Source organism: Bactrocera dorsalis, chromosome 4, assembly GCF_023373825.1.
Source record: "Bactrocera dorsalis isolate Fly_Bdor chromosome 4, ASM2337382v1, whole genome shotgun sequence".
Taxonomy (NCBI): domain Eukaryota; kingdom Metazoa; phylum Arthropoda; class Insecta; order Diptera; family Tephritidae; genus Bactrocera; species Bactrocera dorsalis.
This window is the reverse complement of record NC_064306.1, coordinates 53,394,502-53,412,214: the sequence shown is the minus strand read 5'-3', so window position 1 is coordinate 53,412,214 and position 17,713 is coordinate 53,394,502. Positions and strand designations below refer to the sequence as shown.

The 17,713-nt window shown below is 34.0% G+C and overlaps 1 protein-coding gene across 2 annotated transcripts in view; it reads left to right on the top strand.

Moving 5' to 3' along the window:
- Positions 1 to 1,993: 1,993 nt before the first annotated feature.
- Positions 1,994 to 17,713, top strand: part of LOC105224371 (uncharacterized) — a 72,469-nt gene continuing 56,749 nt past the window's right edge. Inside the window, exons 1-2 of one of the 2 annotated variants that reach the window (XM_049455201.1) lie at positions 1,995 to 3,096; positions 11,695 to 11,790. The gene's annotated coding sequence lies outside the window, so the exon portion shown is untranslated. Of the gene's footprint in view, positions 3,097 to 11,694; positions 11,791 to 17,713 lie in introns of both variants that reach the window. The other variant, XM_049455202.1, reaches the window with a different exon arrangement.

The window sequence follows — 17,713 nt, the reverse complement described above, 5'->3', positions numbered from 1 at the left end:
CATTTCAGTGCAGCTCAAAATATATTCTTTTGACTCATTTTTACTTCTGGTAAAAATTAACTCGAGTGGTGGTGATAGTAATAAGTAAGAGTGATTTCGGAAGAGGCGGTGCCGTAAAGGCGTCGTGGATGGAACTACTATGAAGAATGGTGTTGGAGTAAAGCTGTTGCTAAAGAGTTTGGACCCGAAAAAAGTAGAACAATGGTATCAGTAGTGTTGTTCTTGATTGTTTTTTACTTCATGTTGCTGCTTGCAAAGCTTTATGGGGGAGTTTAGAGCATTGGTCTTTGGGGTGAAATTTTTTGATGTGAAAAATGCGAAGTGTTTGTTTGACCTTGTCTCAAAATATATGGTTGTGGGGCTTCCTTTCCTCCGTTAAGTGGGTCAACGCTGGTAGCTGTGCTAACGGTACCAGTCCCACCGGCACCTATATTGAAGGTAATAGCGTCGGTGCAGACGAAGCCGATGGAGACCTGGTCGGTGGTGATTTGAAGTAAGGCTCCTACAACTTCCTATAAGGAAGTGGTTAACAAAGTTGCAAAGGAGGAGTTTCATTGGGTGTGCGGGTGAAGTTAAGCCCATTAAAAGTGGTGGGCGATTACGAGGTATGACAATTAAGTAATGAGACTGATTCCATAAAAACCGTATTTTTGAAAATTATTTTACAACTCTGCCATCCCCTTCAAAGTAGCCTCCTTGGGCAGCTATACAGCAATTCCAGCGCGTTTTCCATGCTTTGTAACATTTCTGGAACGCATCGACTGGGATGTCCGCGAGCACCCTCGTCACGGCCGCCTGGATGTCCGTAATCGACTCAAAATGGGTTCCTTTGACCACCGATTTTGTTTTAGGAAACAAAAAAAGTCAGAGAGTGACTTGTAGGGCGGCTGTTCTTACAATTTTAGCGTACGCTTCCGAAGCTGTTTCGCCCAATCTGGCGAAAATTTTTATCGCGACGCGTTGCTCTAGATTTCGTTTTTCCATTTTCGTGACGAGCACTACAAACACACGTCTACTCAACTTGACGCATCAGGCGAACTAAATGAGCGATAGTACATATATCAATGGAGAGGGGAGGGATGCCGGAAAAAGAAAAAGGGAATTTTAAGGTCACAGGTTTACCACAAGCGCGGCAATAAAATCAGTCTCATTACTTAATTGTCAAACCTCGTATACTCTCTCTCTGCACGTTTGAGAGGGAAAAAAGTGGGAGTAATATGAAATAAATGAGGAATTGGGGTTGGATGTGTACGTGAATCGGAAGTTGCGTCCCAGGATTATAGTTCCAGGGGTTCATAGTGAGGCTGATAGACGACTCGCGTGAGTCTGATTTGCGATGATTTCACGCCCATAATTGAATCTTTTTCGTATACTCCTATGCGACCGTGTGAATTATATTGAAGAAGATTGGATAGAGGCAAGTTGTTACGGCTTGAGTTATTCAACCCAAAATGCTTCTTGAACTTGTTTACCTTCGGGATCCCCTCGAAAAAGAATACCCTTTATAGGCAAATTTTATTGAACCCACTTTACATTTCAATATTACATTATTACAAAAGTCTAGGTGACCAAAATAAAAATCTCCATTTTTTAAATTATCATTTCAAATAAATGGTATATGCTTATCCTGTATTCAAATCCATTCTGAGTCCAAATTCAATATTTTAGTGAATATCTAATTACCTACAACAAATATACAGTATGTATGTAAATGCTAAAATTATATACATATATATGAACACTCACACCAACATAACGCAATAAGGTTAATAAACGGCATATCAACAAATCGCCATTAAATTGCATTTTGTCTCTATCGTGTCGCTGGCAATCAATAAATTAAGCAACCTGTATCAATGCCAGGCAACGTAACAGCAAAGAAAAGTAACAACAAGGTCAGTCGAAGCAACAGCAGCAGCAACAACAACAGCGCTGTAATTTAACAGCGCACAGTAGCAGTATGCTAAGCAATGGTCGCTGCTGCTGTGGCGCTCTTACACCTGTCATTCCACTGGAAGCTGCTGGCTGTTACTCGTTGTTGCTGACCGACTGATGTTGAGTGAAAGCAGAGGCAGCACACCACCACGAAACCGTTGTATGCATAGCACATTCTCCAGTTCAAGTGGCAGCTGCGGCGCCAAACGCTCAGCAAGATCTTCGTTGCTACAAAGCAAATGCGAGAAAGAGCTTGCCAGCGGCAGAAGAAGCAGAAGAAGAAGAGGCAGCTGGAACTGCTAGACGACAAGCTGCGTCAGTCTAACGAAAGAAAGTAACGCTTTGGATCGCGTATTTCGCGTTCGTCATTCGTTGCGTGCACACGTGTTCTCGGCTGCGTCTCGCTAATAACCGTTATTGCCACAACAAGTGTGTTAACATATACTAACTGCTATACAGTTGCTGAGTCGGGCAGTATTTTGGTAGACACTGAACGTCCTAGTGTGCAGTTAGTGTTTGCAGACATAAAAAGAAACAACAATAAAATACAAAAAAAAAATAAAAGAAATAAAACTTAAATAGTAGAAAAAGTAAGTGTTGAAGAGCAAGTGGTGCTGGTGCCACCGACCAAGCGACCGACCGACCGACCGGCTGAGCGGCCAACCATTCAGAAAGCACAGAAAGAATAATCAACGGCGCTCCACTTCTGCTTCGTCTGGCGAAAGACTGCTTGCTGCTGACTCGTTGGCGCATAACTGTTATTTTTTTTCGTTGTGTTGTGTGTGTGTCTGGTGTTGTTGTGCAGACAAAGCGCAAAAAATAGCGAAATTAAAAAAAAAATTAAAAATTTTGAAAAAAAATATAAAAAAATTAATTAAAAAAATTAAAAAAAAATTTGAAAAAAATAATTGAAAAAAATTGAACTTAAAAGAACCTCCTTAAACCAAAAAACAATAACAACAATTTAATAGATTCGACACAGCAAGTGAGTTTAACGCCACAAAACATTAAAACTTTTGCTATCTCGGCGATCGACACCAACAATCACAAGCTAACAGCCGCGAAATCGCCAACACCATCGCGCAGAACCAACGAAGCAACTCTGCGTTCGAGCCTATACCGTTTTGCTGTGCGCTGCGCCGCCAAGTGTGTTTTAATAAGGTGCGAATTACAACTGAGTTTTTATCATTAAATTTTTATTATTGTATTTTAAAGCAACAACAAAAACAACAAATAGCACAGATTTTGCATAAGATTCAGCGTCTAGCTTCGTTGCGCGCAGAACGCGCGTTGCTTGCTGAATGTAAAAGTGTAAAATGCTAAAAGCAAATAGTCAAAATAACAATAACAATAACATTTATAGCAATAACTGCACAAAGAACATGAAACTCATCTTGTGGCCCAAAGCATACAGAAGTAGAAAAGAAAGCAGCACATTGCGCTCATGTACATGTATTTGTGTGTGTGTGTGTTTTGTTGTTGTTGTTGTTGTGTAGCGTTCTACGCGCTGACCGATATTTTGTGCTTCTACTTTGTGCACATCAATGGAGAGTTTAATGATCGATAATTGCGATTCAGCGCTAGTAGATTTGGCTGCATACATACTTACATACAAGTAGTATATACATATGCACACCTTTGGTTATATTTATTTCTATTTAGCGCAATGGGGGCCCAACGGCTTTATTTAATAAATGCTAAGTATCGTTTTTTTCGATAATTGCCATAAAACCGCTAATCACTTTCGTTGCGAGTTCTTAAAAACACGAGAAAAAATTATCTTATATTTTCCACGCATATCACTAGATGCTGGTAATAGTTCCAGTAATAGTTAGTTGATTATAGATACTTGATTTTTGGTTTTCAAATGAAAGTATTAAACTATACACAGACTATTTAAATAAGTGAGGAGCGGCTAAGTTCAGGTGAGACCGAACATTTTATACTTTTGCAATTTGCAAGAGGCAAAGTCCTTCAGGAAATTATACGAGTTGGGGGCAGTGTTGACCCAATTTTGTTTTTATTTTGACAGTGAAGCATAATAGTAACATGCCACATACTAAAAAAATGGTCCCTGGGTTTTGATAAGGTACCACACATACAATCACCAATCACATAGAGCAAAGTCAGTCAGATGCTGGAACATACTGATATTAGTCATATGCGAGTTAAGTCAAGTTTTCGCACAATTTTATATATTTTAGGTAGAAAGATACACTGTTATGAGTAAAAAATGCTCTCTGATTTTCATTGAGATGGCTTACATAGTTGCCGATATATGTATGCGCATAAAGTCACCCGGATGTTCGAAAACCTTTATACTAGGTATATGGTGGATCAGGGAAGTAATAAACCGATTAAACTTATTTTTAATAAACAAATATATTTTATTATTATTACGAGCGGATTTTCTCTGAAATCAATTGTATATCCAAAGCATTGACCGCTATTATCAGTCCAAGGCTCAACTATAGATACTGGAGTCCACATTTCCGATATTTGGTGGCTTGCAAAGTTTTAGTTGGATTTAGACAATTTTTAGTGATAAGCTGATATGCTTATTTGTGCAAAGATTTATGCCGTTATATCAATTGCTGCTTGGCTTGTGTACTGGCAAGTGAAAGAATCAGGTGGAATTTAAAATTGCGCTATATGAGAAGTAGGCGTGGTTGTAGTCCGATATCGCTCATTTTCTCACTGTGACTTAGGAATATGGGAAGTAGGCCGCATACTATTTTTATTTGAAATCGATCAGTTGAGTCCAGAGATACACTCGTGGCCACGCAAACCTTACCACTCAAAATTTTTAAGTATTGTGCATATTTGACTACACTTTATAGCGGTACTTTTTGTGGTATAGGAATTTTTTATTTAGAAATAAGTTAATGAAAATATTAAAAAATAAAAACAAAACACATTCAGCTATATACTTGTATAAATCAATTGAAAGATAGTGAGCTTTACAAAATGAGCTCGAAATGTAAGAGTCTGCCATGCCATGAAAAAATTATATTTTTTATTTTTTTTAATTTAATTGAAATTTATATTTTATTTTATTTTATTTTAATTGAAACACGATGTTTAGTCGGTGCATCACTTTTAAAACAATAAAATCGGCCGCTCACTAAACGTAATAAACTAAAAACTATAATTATAATTAGATAATATAATTTAGTTTACTTATGCTTACTAAAAGCATGAAAAAAAACAAAAATTAAGAAAATTCTAAACGAACGAAAAAGTCCGAAAAAAAACTTTAAGAAGGTATAATGGTAAGGTTTGCGTGGCCACGAGTGTATATGATTTTTCGTTCGACTTTTGCAACGATTCTCATAAAACTCTCTAATACCAAAGTGGCTGTAAATTTGTACAGTACTGCTATGTGGAGAGTCGACCGGGTCATCTTCCGGTATCAACCATTTAAGAAGGGGCCACGCTTAGTTTTTGGACATTTTATATTCCTCAGTGGCTTCGTGTTAATTCGATCCTCTGTGCCAAATTAATGCTCCATATCTTAACTTAGTGCTTAGTTACGGCGCTTAATACGTTTTCAGCTAATGGCGTTTTGTGGGCGTGGCAGTGGTCCGATGAGATTATTAACTTTTTTTTTGCCAAATGAATATGTGTACCAATTTTCATCAAGATATCTTAAATTTTAGTCAAGTTACAGCTCGCCTCGCCAATAAATGAATGCTTCAAGTAAGTTGGTATTTGCTAGTTACACGTTGAATCCATTTATGATTTGTCGAAGGGCATATTTGTATTTTCTTACAAGCACGAAACTTCAAGTGGCTAAAATCCAAGTAAACAAGTCAGGAATAACTTAAAATATTAGAAATAACTATTTTTCAACCACCACTCCATTTTTTTCACAAACAACAAGAAAAGGAATCCAGAGTTTTATTTACTTGTCTAAATACTAAACCAAAGAAAATTATTGGTTTATAAGGAATATTGTGGGTCATCTCTCTAAAGCTAGTACACGGTTTACCATATATTTTTAGTACTGATTGTCGTCAGCAGTCGTCTACGACAACGTTACCCTCACTAATATCAAAACTATGGGTCATTGTAATACTAAAATTCTCGATAATGTGGAGGCCCGACATTTAAGTTCAGAATTAAAAGTTAAGTCCATATTCAACATGTATCGAGGACTCCATTTTTTCAACACTCAATCTGGGGTATTACAGCTTGAAGAAATTTGGAATGTGTTAATAGGAGCTCTATTTAATTCTATTCAATATATGCAAATATTTGCTAACTTCTGGGTATTTCGAAATCTCGAGCTATTTGTTTAATTCAATTTAATGACCGATGATTTTCTTATTCCGACATATAAACTTCTTTAACTGAAGGATGTTAAAGGGAAATGTTATACAAATTTGAATATTTAGTATATATAGCTTGTTTTTATGAGAAATAGTGCTAAATGAAAGTAATCTGTAAAAGGGGCTATTATTATGAACGTTATTATATAACATATGCCACATGGTTCTAGCAACCCAAAATGAGCAAAAAATAGCCTCTAACAACACAGTAGCAAAATCACTGTAAACTAATGTTATTTTTAATAATATTTTAAAATAGTTTGAAACTTTTAAAATTTGCCATAAAGTCAGCCGAATTATTTGCTCATATTTTCAAAATAATAAAAATAACTTCATGAGGCTTCAAACACTTTCAAAAGTAAAAAATACTACATTTATGGAAGGCATTTTTAATACTTTTTTTTATTTTTTGTTATTGCTTGTATCAGTGACATTGCCAAAAATTTGTCAAGTGTAAATTGGAAAATGGCAAAGCACAGCAACAAAGCTGCAAGTAAACAAACAAAAATCAGCGGAATTTCTTTCATTTTTCTCGCCTTTTATGCTTGTGACTTTTTTTCACAACTTTTATTATCTGTTGTTGTGTCTTACAGGTAACAAGTAATTGTGTTAAAAATTAGAAAGCATAAAATTGTCATCAAACCAATTGGTGACAGTTGCCTTCAGTTGGTATTCTTAGTGAAAGAAAGAAAATGAAATGATTGGTGGTATTTTAGCTACTAGTACATATAGTATGTGCTATATATAATATATATATTAAAGTATATTAATATATATTTATAGTAACAGACGTAAAGATATATGCAAAAATTGCATACACTTGTTTAATATATATGTATGTATGTATTTAAATCGAGGTAAGCTAAGTACATGTTTGCATAAAAATTTTACAAATTTGGACACCCCAAATATAGTATTAACCAACTAGAAAAAGCTTACTTCGCAATATTTTACAATATTTTAAGAATTTAATTAGAAAATTATATATCCGCACTTCAATAGAGTAAACTAAGGAGATACTCAAAATGTGAAAAAGTCTATTCAAGAAAGATAAATAAAATATTGATCTTAACAAGTCAGAAAGGGCTAAGTTCGATTGCAACCGAACATTTTATACTCTTGCAACTTGCAGGAATAGGAAGGGATATAGCTGAAGCTGTAAAACGTCAACCATGGGATCGGAGTCTAAGCAATTTTATAAAGACATACATATAATCTATATAACTCATACACTGACTGACAGGTTTAACATAAGGTTGATTAGAAAAGCGAAAATCATTATACACATTCATTATTCAAGATCAGCCAGATAATCCTAGTAATAGTTATATGGGGGCTAGGTCAAGTTTTCGTCCTGTTTTATCTTTTTTAGGTACAAAGATACACTGTTATGAGTAAAACTGGCTCTGTAATATTCATTGAGATAACTCACATATTGGCCGATATATGCGGCATAAAGTCAACTGCAATTTTAAAAATCTTTATATTATAATAGGTATACGGGGGCTCAGGCAAGTATTGACTTGATTCAACTCGTTTTTGATACACAAATATACTATTGCCAGGAAAGGATTCTCTCTGTATGTCGGTCAAAAGTCAATTATAGATACTGGAGTCCACTTTTCCGGTACCTAGGGGCTTAAACAGGTGATAAGATGGCCTACTTTAAAGGAATTATTAGTGCAAATAGAATTTACAAGGTGCATTCCAACGTAAACAGGACTTTTTGAATCTAGCGCCCTCTAGTGGTGCCATCTATATGTCGACTGATGCGTTAGAATTTGCTATCTTTAGCGATTGTCCAGTGACATTTATGACATTTCATAGATTGGAAGTGAAGTTACTGTGTTTTAAGTGTCAGTTTGATTGTGTTATCAGTGCAAAAATGAGCTTCGAACAAAGAGCCAATATTAAATTTTGTTTTAAAATTGGTAAAATTTTTATTGAAACATTTCAATTGATGAAAATAGGCTTATGGCGATGATTGCCTATCCCGTAGCAGAGTGCACCAGTGGTTTCAACGTTTTCAAAGTGGTCGTGAGGACATAAATGACGATCAACATGCGGGCCAATCAAAATCCGTAATCACCGGAAATTCCATCGAAACTGTGCGTGAATTCATCGAAAATCCGCCAAAATCATAATTGAAATTCATGGAAATGGAATTGAACGTCTTCATAACATCGACGGTTTGTTCCGCACAAATTGACTGACGACCAAAAATTGCTCAGAATTACACATTCGAAGGACAATAATTTGACCAAAAATCACATTTTAACCATTAACCACTCCCCGTATTCACCTGTTATGGCACTTTGCTTCCTTTTCGGAAAAATGCATTTGCCCATGAAAGGAAAGCGTTATGCAGACATAGAGGCCATTCAAAAGGCTTGCACCGGCATACTGGCGGCCATACCGGCCAACGAGCTAAAACACTGTTCGACATGCTTTTCGACCTTGCAAAAAGCTGTATTGAAGCAAAAGGAGACTATTTGGAATAAATTAATTGATTTTGCCGAAAAAAACATTTGTTCTGTTTTTTTAGTCCTGTTTACTTTGGAATGCACCTTGTAAAATTATGTTATATGGAAAGTAGGGTTGGTTGTAGTCCAAGTTCGTCTATTTTGACACTGTGACATAGGAATATAATAAAAATCTTATGTACCAAATTAAGTTGAAATTGGTCGGTCGGGTCAAAATTTTTCGCTCTGAAAGATACGCTAATACAGCTCTAGAGTAGACTAGCTCTTTAAAAGTTAATTAAATTATAAAAAAGAAATGTTCCAAATATTTTCAAGCACGTGTGAGGCATAGAGTCCCGTGAAATTAAATTTAAAAAATATTGAAAAATATGAATATTTTTTTTTATTTTTTCCCACAGCGAACCACCTGCTACAGCGCCAATGAATATCTCCCATGCTTTACAATTCAGTAATTTTCTATATTTTTTTACTTTTACCGTTCTATGTGTCTTTCACAATGTCTGTCCAACTGTCTGACTGCCAATCGTGTCTGATTGTGTCTTGAGTTGTGCCGGTTTCACGGCGCAAAGCTGCTAAATTGCCAATATATGTACATACTAGTATGTCTTTTTGTCTTCAGTACATAAGTATATACATACATATGTATATAGAACAAATGTAGCATATATGTATGTACATATATGTATATATGTCAATGCAAGTATGACATTTTCCCAACCTTTCTAACTTAACTATTAATACTTTTATTAGCATTACCGTTATTTTTACGGCTTATTTATTTTACTCAACGGTGTCTTAGAGCAATACACATACACACATATGTATTTTTGTGCCTGTGTGTTATTGTTAGCAAATATTAGCTCTAATATTGAAAGTATCTGTGCAAGTGCATAAATATAATCTTGAGATAAGTAAAAATATTTATAAGTAACTGTATATGCGCAGGCAACTGATAGCAGTTTATCATGTGTTTGTTGTTATATACAAATGTATAAATCATTCTATAAAAATTTACCTCATTTTCTTTGCCACAACGCTGTCATTGCTGCCTCATTTCTGCGCATTAAAAGTTTCTCACTTTTTTCTAGCGCGCAAATTTCGAATTTTACTCGCTTGACTTGCTGCGCATGAGCGCACGTTCACTTGTTATTTATTCATATAGCCAATAGGAATGTGTGTGTGTGTGTTTGTACTTGCTGCACCCTGCTTGTTGCTATAATTCTATTTTCCAAAGCTCAAAAGCCATTCGCGCTTCATTTTTTCTCCACTCTTACCCACCATTTATTTGTTCTTATTGTGTTTTTGGTGTTTCTGTGTTAGCTATTTGCTGTTGCAGTGTGCAGCTATTTTCTCCCATCCATCAGTTTGGCGAGTGTAGCATAACATTCATAACTAACGCCATATTTCTGCTGCTATGCGGCTATTTTGGCTTCTAAGTATATATTGTATATATGTATGTATGTATAAATATGTAGGTATGTATGTATGTATGTATGTCTGCATATAAATCTATATACACATAAATATTTATGCATGTATGCGTGGTTATTTTAACATTCTACCCCAGTCACGGCGTCGTCTGCCGTTGACGTTGTGTTTTTTCCACGCAGCCGCCTCTGCCTCTATTCATGCCATTGATCCACTGATCCATATTTCTCGGTGGCAGACGCGAGCTCGCAGGCGCTAATTAATAATACATATTATGGCTGTGTGCGCTGCACTTTTTTTATCGGTCTGGTGGTTGCATGCCGCCGCCAACCGAGTTGTAGCCAAGCTGTGCGAAGCGCGCTAATAGCGTTAAGAGAAAAAGCGAGTAGCCAAGTAGCCTGTTTGGCGTGCGGATAGACAAGCTGCGCCGAATTTCCCCTTCAGTGACTTAAATGTGGCCAGCTACTACTACTATTTTATTTTCGCTTCATGCTACGGTTATTATTTTTTCAATTTACGAGTGGGTTTTTTGCTATGCGCTGAGCGCTCATTCGTTGGCGCAAATTAAATCACATTTCGTATTAAATTTATAGTTACCTGGAAGAAAACAATTAAAATATATAAGTAGAAATTTTTTAAGTGTTGTATATTTAATGGAATAAAATTTTAATTAATTTTGTTTTAATAAAATATGTTTTCTATTGTTTTTATATAACATCAGTTTAATTATCTTTTACTACAACATCATATTAATATCTTTTTTTAAATTTTGTAATATTAAAATATCATTTAAAATTTAATTACAATACAATTTTAAGAAACTTATTAACTTATAGACATTTTCTAATATTAAAATATTGTTTAAAAAATATATCAATGCTAAAAAATTCATTAAAAGTATATGAAATTATTTTTTATTAAAAATATTTATTATTTATTAAATTTTATTTTTTAAAAAAAATATTTTTAATATTTTTTTAATAGTAAAAATATAAATAAATTGAATTTTTTTTAATATTAAAATTAAAATATCATAAAAACAAATCAATCAATACTAAAAGAATTATTAAAAGTATTTTTAATAAAAAAAATGTTCATTAAATAAAAAAAAATTAAATCGGTACCAAAAAAAGCATAAAAAATATGAAAAACAAGTTTATTTAATAAGAATCAAAAAAAATTGTATTTAATAAAAAACAAACAAAAAAGAATTTAACAAATATGAAAAAAATGATTTAATAATAGTTTACAAAATATTGTATTTAAGAGTATTTTTTTTTTAATTTTTAATACATAATTTTTTTTTCAAAAATTTTTTTTAACTATAATTAAAAAAATATTGTATTTAATAAATTTTTTGTTAATTTCAATTAAATATTATTTTTCTTATTTTTAAAACTTTTTTTAGTACTGATTTACTTTTTTTTTAATTCAAAATAATTCTTTTCATTAAACATATAAAAAAATATATATTCGATACATTAAATTTTTCTTTGCATTTCACACATCTTTTATAGAAATCAACATTCAATACACAAACATATTACTTGCAAGGATTATAGGGCTTGTTGCTCTTAAGCGATTTGGATTAATTGATTTACAGTGTTTTTGAGGTGAGTGCAATATATTTTTTACATGTTATTAAACATTTATTTTTTGTGTAAAGAAATTAATATTAGTAGAAAGTAAAATTAAGCATCAATCGATGACTTTTGTGTTAGAAATATTAATAAGAAGTTATTGTCATTCTTAGTAAATAATAAATCAAAACTTCATTCTCAAAGTTTCATTCTTAAAAAAAAATATGTGGTCTTTTCGATTTACAAGTATGTACGATTTCGCTCGTACACCATATTGACCATAATATAATATTTAAGATTTTATGTTTTTCGTTCAGTAAGTAAATATTGGAAAACATTTTTTCAAATATCATGAATTTTTTTCTCACAATTCCGGCCATTTTTGACAGATGTTTTCACGCAAACGCCTCATAGAACTTCTTATCGACTGTCGCTCCGATATAAACTCATGATGCACTAAACCACTAATATCGAAGAAAGCAATGAGATTTGGTTCCCGGCTCGTTTTTTCCCTCCATTCAGGTGATTGTTGAATTGAATCATTCGAACGGACTCACGAGTGACACCCTTTCACCAAGTCCCTAACACTTACCTGGCGATTTTCAAGCACTACATCCTTCACATTTTTAATATTTTCATCAGTTGAAGAGGTCGAAGGTCGTCCAAAACGAGACATATCTTAAATAATTTTTCCACCATCATTGAATTCTTTGTACCACTCGCATGCTTAAATTTTTGATAAAACTGAATTGCCGAATACAAAATTTGAGACAAATTCTTCGTTCGATATTTTTTTTCAAAGTAAAAATCGCAACGCGATACTGAGGTGTACTGACTTAAGCAAATGCTGTAAACAAACTGGTTGACAGATATTTGGCATAGTAATTAAGGACAGTCCTACCAAAATATTTTTTATGAAATATCAGTTACCCTTAAAATTCAATCACACTTTCCGGGTGCTTTTTTGTCACAATATATTAATAAAACCAAATATTTATCTCACAGATATGCTCTCTTAACCATTTGCAAGCGCATGCTAAAGTGACGTCAGTTAAACACTAGGTAGATGAGCCAAATCTCGACAGTGTACCATATGGTCCCAAGATAATAATGTAAGGCAATAAAATTTATTATTCTCATTAAATTGGAAATACATTTGAAAGAACTTCGATACACATTCTACAAGTCAACTAAAAATTGCATATTGATATAAAAATTGGTTTCAAAAATGTTCTAACTTGCTCGAAGAAGAGCAAGAAAAGCATAAGTGTAGACAGAGAATTGAGTTTTGCATACCAACTTACAAATAATTGTATTTAATTTTATGACACGACAAAAAACACAACTTTTAAAATGAAGTGGCAAGTTCGCGGTTTTATGAAAGAGCTATAAAGCATTGATTTCAAATAAATTTTTTATATATACTCGTAGTATACCGTCGAGCGAACCGGGATCGAGGAAGTTTGGGAGGTACACGATGATCAATACATCTCTATCTTGTTAATTCTAGTAGACAAAATGTAGGTACAAGTTAAAAATGACGAGAATTTTACTTTCATCAAACTAATGATTATGAAACTGTCTTCTAAAGAAGCCTTCAACTATTGGTTAAAAGTTTAATATTTTGTCTTTAACAATTTAAAATACAGTTTCTTCAACTCGATCTTTTATAACATAAAGTTCTCCATAACCCGAACTCTTTACTTGGCAATAGAAGTCATATTTCACACAAATTTATTTCCATAAATCGAATTTTTCAATTGGCGCGTGATTCGCATTTTTTGAGGAAAGTCATAGCGCGTTTATGTATGTATATCCCTTCAAAGGTTACTACTACAGATAATATTGAGGTGAATAATGAGATTTGCTTAGACGAATTTATAACAGAGGATATTGTAGAACCGCTTATTTCAGAGCCAACGACTTCTACTGAAGAAAAAATTACTCAAGCGCCATCCAAAAATGTTATAAAGTATTCATTTCCTATTTAAATATAAATATTTATACAACTGACGATCGATGAAACAAATATCAAAAAAACTTTGGTCAGCATGTCATGAAAGCTTCTATAACTCGAAGTCTCTCTAACTCGACGTTTTTTTGAGGATTATGGTGATTCCAATTAGGGAAGTGCAACTGAAGTTGAGTGAAAATAGGAAACACTTGTACTGTGTTGAATTTCTAAACCGAAATTTCTTACATTGGCCGCTACAAGCCCATAATTTTGCAGCATGAAGGTATATGAAGACAAGCATAATAACTGGATTCACGCAGTGCGGTAAAATAACTAAACTCGATGCCATAAAATCGCTAAACATCTGACCATTTTTATGTTTTAAGTAATGCCGAAATATTTTCGCTCTCCTTTGGCACCTTTTTTTATTAAAATTTTATTAATTAACAGGTGAACCGCACAAATGTGGGCAGGTGAAAATCAATGAAAAAAAAAATCAGCAGAAAATCGCATAAAAACGCTGCCATTGTTGTTATTGTTGGCTTCAAAAGGCGAACTCGTGTATCGGTGCAGATTAAATAGAAATAAAAGTCGCTTGTAGAAGTCGTAAATTGAATTGAATATCGCCACTGATTGGCACACAATAGTTCTCGAAGAAAGCGTTAAGACGAGATGAGAAAGAAAGACACAAGGCAATAAAAGCAAAGCACAACAACAATAACAATGCAAAGCACGCCGGCTGCGGAAAGAGAAAATGAAAAGGTCGTTGGGGGTTTTGATTGATTTGTGGTCCGCAAAAATTTCACACACCTTAATGCGTACAGGTAGATTTTTGCGGCTTAATGTGTAGGTTGTTGTTGCTGTTGATTATTTATTTTTTGCTGCGCTACTCGACAAGTCACGCATGCGCAACGCAGCACTTGACAATTGTGCGGCTTTGTGTGTTTTTTGCGCGCGTAAACGATAATATATGGTGTTGTCGGGTATATTATTGGGTAGGATTGATTCGTTGTGGCTGCTTAAAGAGTTTATTGGGTCAGCAAAAAAAATCATATTTTTGTTATTGTACGGTTTTGTTTTTAGCGCAATTTTTTTGCCTTTTTGTAGACTTGGCAATCAGTCAATGCTGCGGGAAGCATTGATTTTTTGGAAACAGTTAAATGACTACAGGGAAGGTTTCTGTAGATATGTAAGCACGAACTACAGGTGTATGTGTATTTTAATTATGTTTAGCTATTTTAGGTAAGGAATTTATAAATATGTTAAAACGAAATTTATCTAATAAACGAAGCTGGTTAGAATGTTATCAAAATTGTTTTCTAAGAACAAATATTTGGGGGAACCCCGAAAAAAGTGTAGAATTTTAACACACAATTTTTCTTATAAGAATATTATTCTCTTTGAAAAATTATTGTTATAAAAAAATGGAAATTAAAAAACAAAAAAAAGCGAAGATCGGCAACACAGTGAAAGGTGAACATGAACATTCAGCGTCTTGAAGTATTACTCAGTATTATACAGACGAACATACATACGAATATGACTAAATCGACTTAAACTTGAAGATGGATTCTTAGAGAAAAATTCCAGTGTATCGTTGATTTACCGGAACTATTTTAACCGATAGATTTATATGGGTTCTTATGGAAATAAGTCCTCAAGTAGTCACTCAGTAAATAATAATTGTAACCAAAAACTACCTGAAATGGTACATAAAAGGCAAATTTTTTTTTATTTATCAATATTTATTTTGTCCCCTTAAAATATGTTATACACTTATGCCAACGATTTTTCCAGTCCTCGAAACATTTTTCATAAGCACTTTTTGGGACGGCCTTCAGCTCCTTCAGCGAATTTTGTTTTATCTCTTCGATCGACTGAAAACGGGTTTCGCGGAACGGCAACTTAGGTTTGGGGAACAAGAAAAAATCACACGAAGCTAAATCTGATGAATACGGTGGTTGATTGATGATATTCATTGCTTTTTTAGCTTTAAATTCGGTTACAATCATTACTCGATGCGACGGTGCATAATCATCATGTAAAATCCATGAATTGTTCTACCAAAATACCGATTGTTTTCGACGGATATTCTCACGAAAATGCCTCAATACATCCAAATAGAACTCCTTATAGACCGTTTGTCCATCCAGAATAAATTCAGGATGCAAAAAACCACGAATATCGCAAAAGAAATGAGTATCACCTTGATTTTTGAGGGGCTTTGGCTCCATTCCGATCGTTGTTTACTTATTTACATGTCAAACTCACAAACCCATGCCTTCACATCTCTATGAATGGGAGAACGGATTGCGCACGATCGAGCATGTCCAAAGAGATCTGTTTACGGTACTCTTTTTAAAAGAAATTCAGTTTTATCGGGACGAGTCAAGTCAGAACTCGTGTCATATCCGAAATACCCCCCGAAATCGTTCGAACGGACTCGCGAGAGATGTCGAACTATCATGCCATCTCTCTAACACTTGCCTGACGATTTTCAAGGACCTCTAGAGAGTGGCATGTTTTCAACGATCTCTCGACCGTCTTTGAAGGCTTTGTACCACTCGTAGGCTTGTTTTCTTTTTTGGTAAGACTGAATGACCGCGATTCCGCATACGAAATTCGGTTAGAAATACAAAACTTGAGACAAACTCTTTGTTCGCTATTTTTACCCACAATATACTTGTATTTCGAGATTTTAGTACATTTTCAGAAACAAGAATATTGTAATAATTTTTTTGGAGTATTTAAGTGCAGCGGATGTCCGACGACACACAATCTAGACCATTGGGAGGACTCATTGTTAAACCACCGGCACTAAAGGTCTCTCACTGTATGTGAACTCTCTTAACAGCCACGCGATTCTCATAAAGTTCGTCAGTACGAAAAAATTTATCCGTGTAACTTTCTTTTCTGTTCTTTTCTATACAAAAATTTGCGTTCGCATAGAATATGCTTCATAGGCTCCTCTTTGTTGTTGTTTGCTGTTTAAATATTTACAAGTAGGATGCTTATTTTTAATGGGGGGTGTTTTTTTCTTTACATGGTGGGTCCCAAACCCAGCGGACCCATTCATATAGGTGCTTATCCCTGCGACCCCTCTTTCTCACGTTTTTATGGAAGATCAGGCAAGCTTGGGGACTGAATTTTAGTTCAATTCCTTACATAGAAGTTAGACTTCGCTATACATCATTAAAAAAATAAATAAATAAATAAAGAAAACTTATTGTTTGGCTATCCGGAAGGATTGTATATTCGAACTATGGTAAGAATTTTAATGGTAGTAGTTCTCTATTGACCGTGTCGTATCTGAGCATTCACCGTGCCGTTTTTTTAGTTTCGATGACTTTCAAACTATTTTTCCTCAACTTCAACCTTTTTAAAGTCTTTCAGGTGAAGTATACTTAGCTTTGAAATTATTTCTCGTTTCTAACTGGGGATTCATGTTTATATTTAAAATTGTCACAGAAAAACACTTATTATAAATCACTACCAGAAAACTATCATATTTGTGTTTGGATTTGGAGAGTGAGATATTTATAATTTTAAATAGTTTAACTGTTTAAACTGGTATACTTTCAAAAATTTTAATTTTCAAAATTTGGATTTACGAAAATCACATTATACTTGTATCCTATCCCAAAATAAACAAATTACAATCTGAATAATATTATTACTTAACAAACAAAAATGTATTTCCACAATGCACCAAGATTTTCCATTTTTACTTTTATTGACTTAGTTTTTAGCTTCATTTTACTTTTCATCAATGGTCCAGCACTCAATAGAGTCTCAAAAAATTGCTAAAAAAAACCAAAAAGCGGTTAGCCAATTGAATTCCATATCGATAAAATACCGTTGTCGGATTAAGCATTTGTGTATGACAATTTGATTTCTTTGTTTTGATTGAATATGCAAATTCCGGTAACGGTGTTGACAAGTAAAAGTAGCGCTCTCAGAGCATCGGTATGTAAATAGCAGCTTAAGCTGTGCTGCCACACA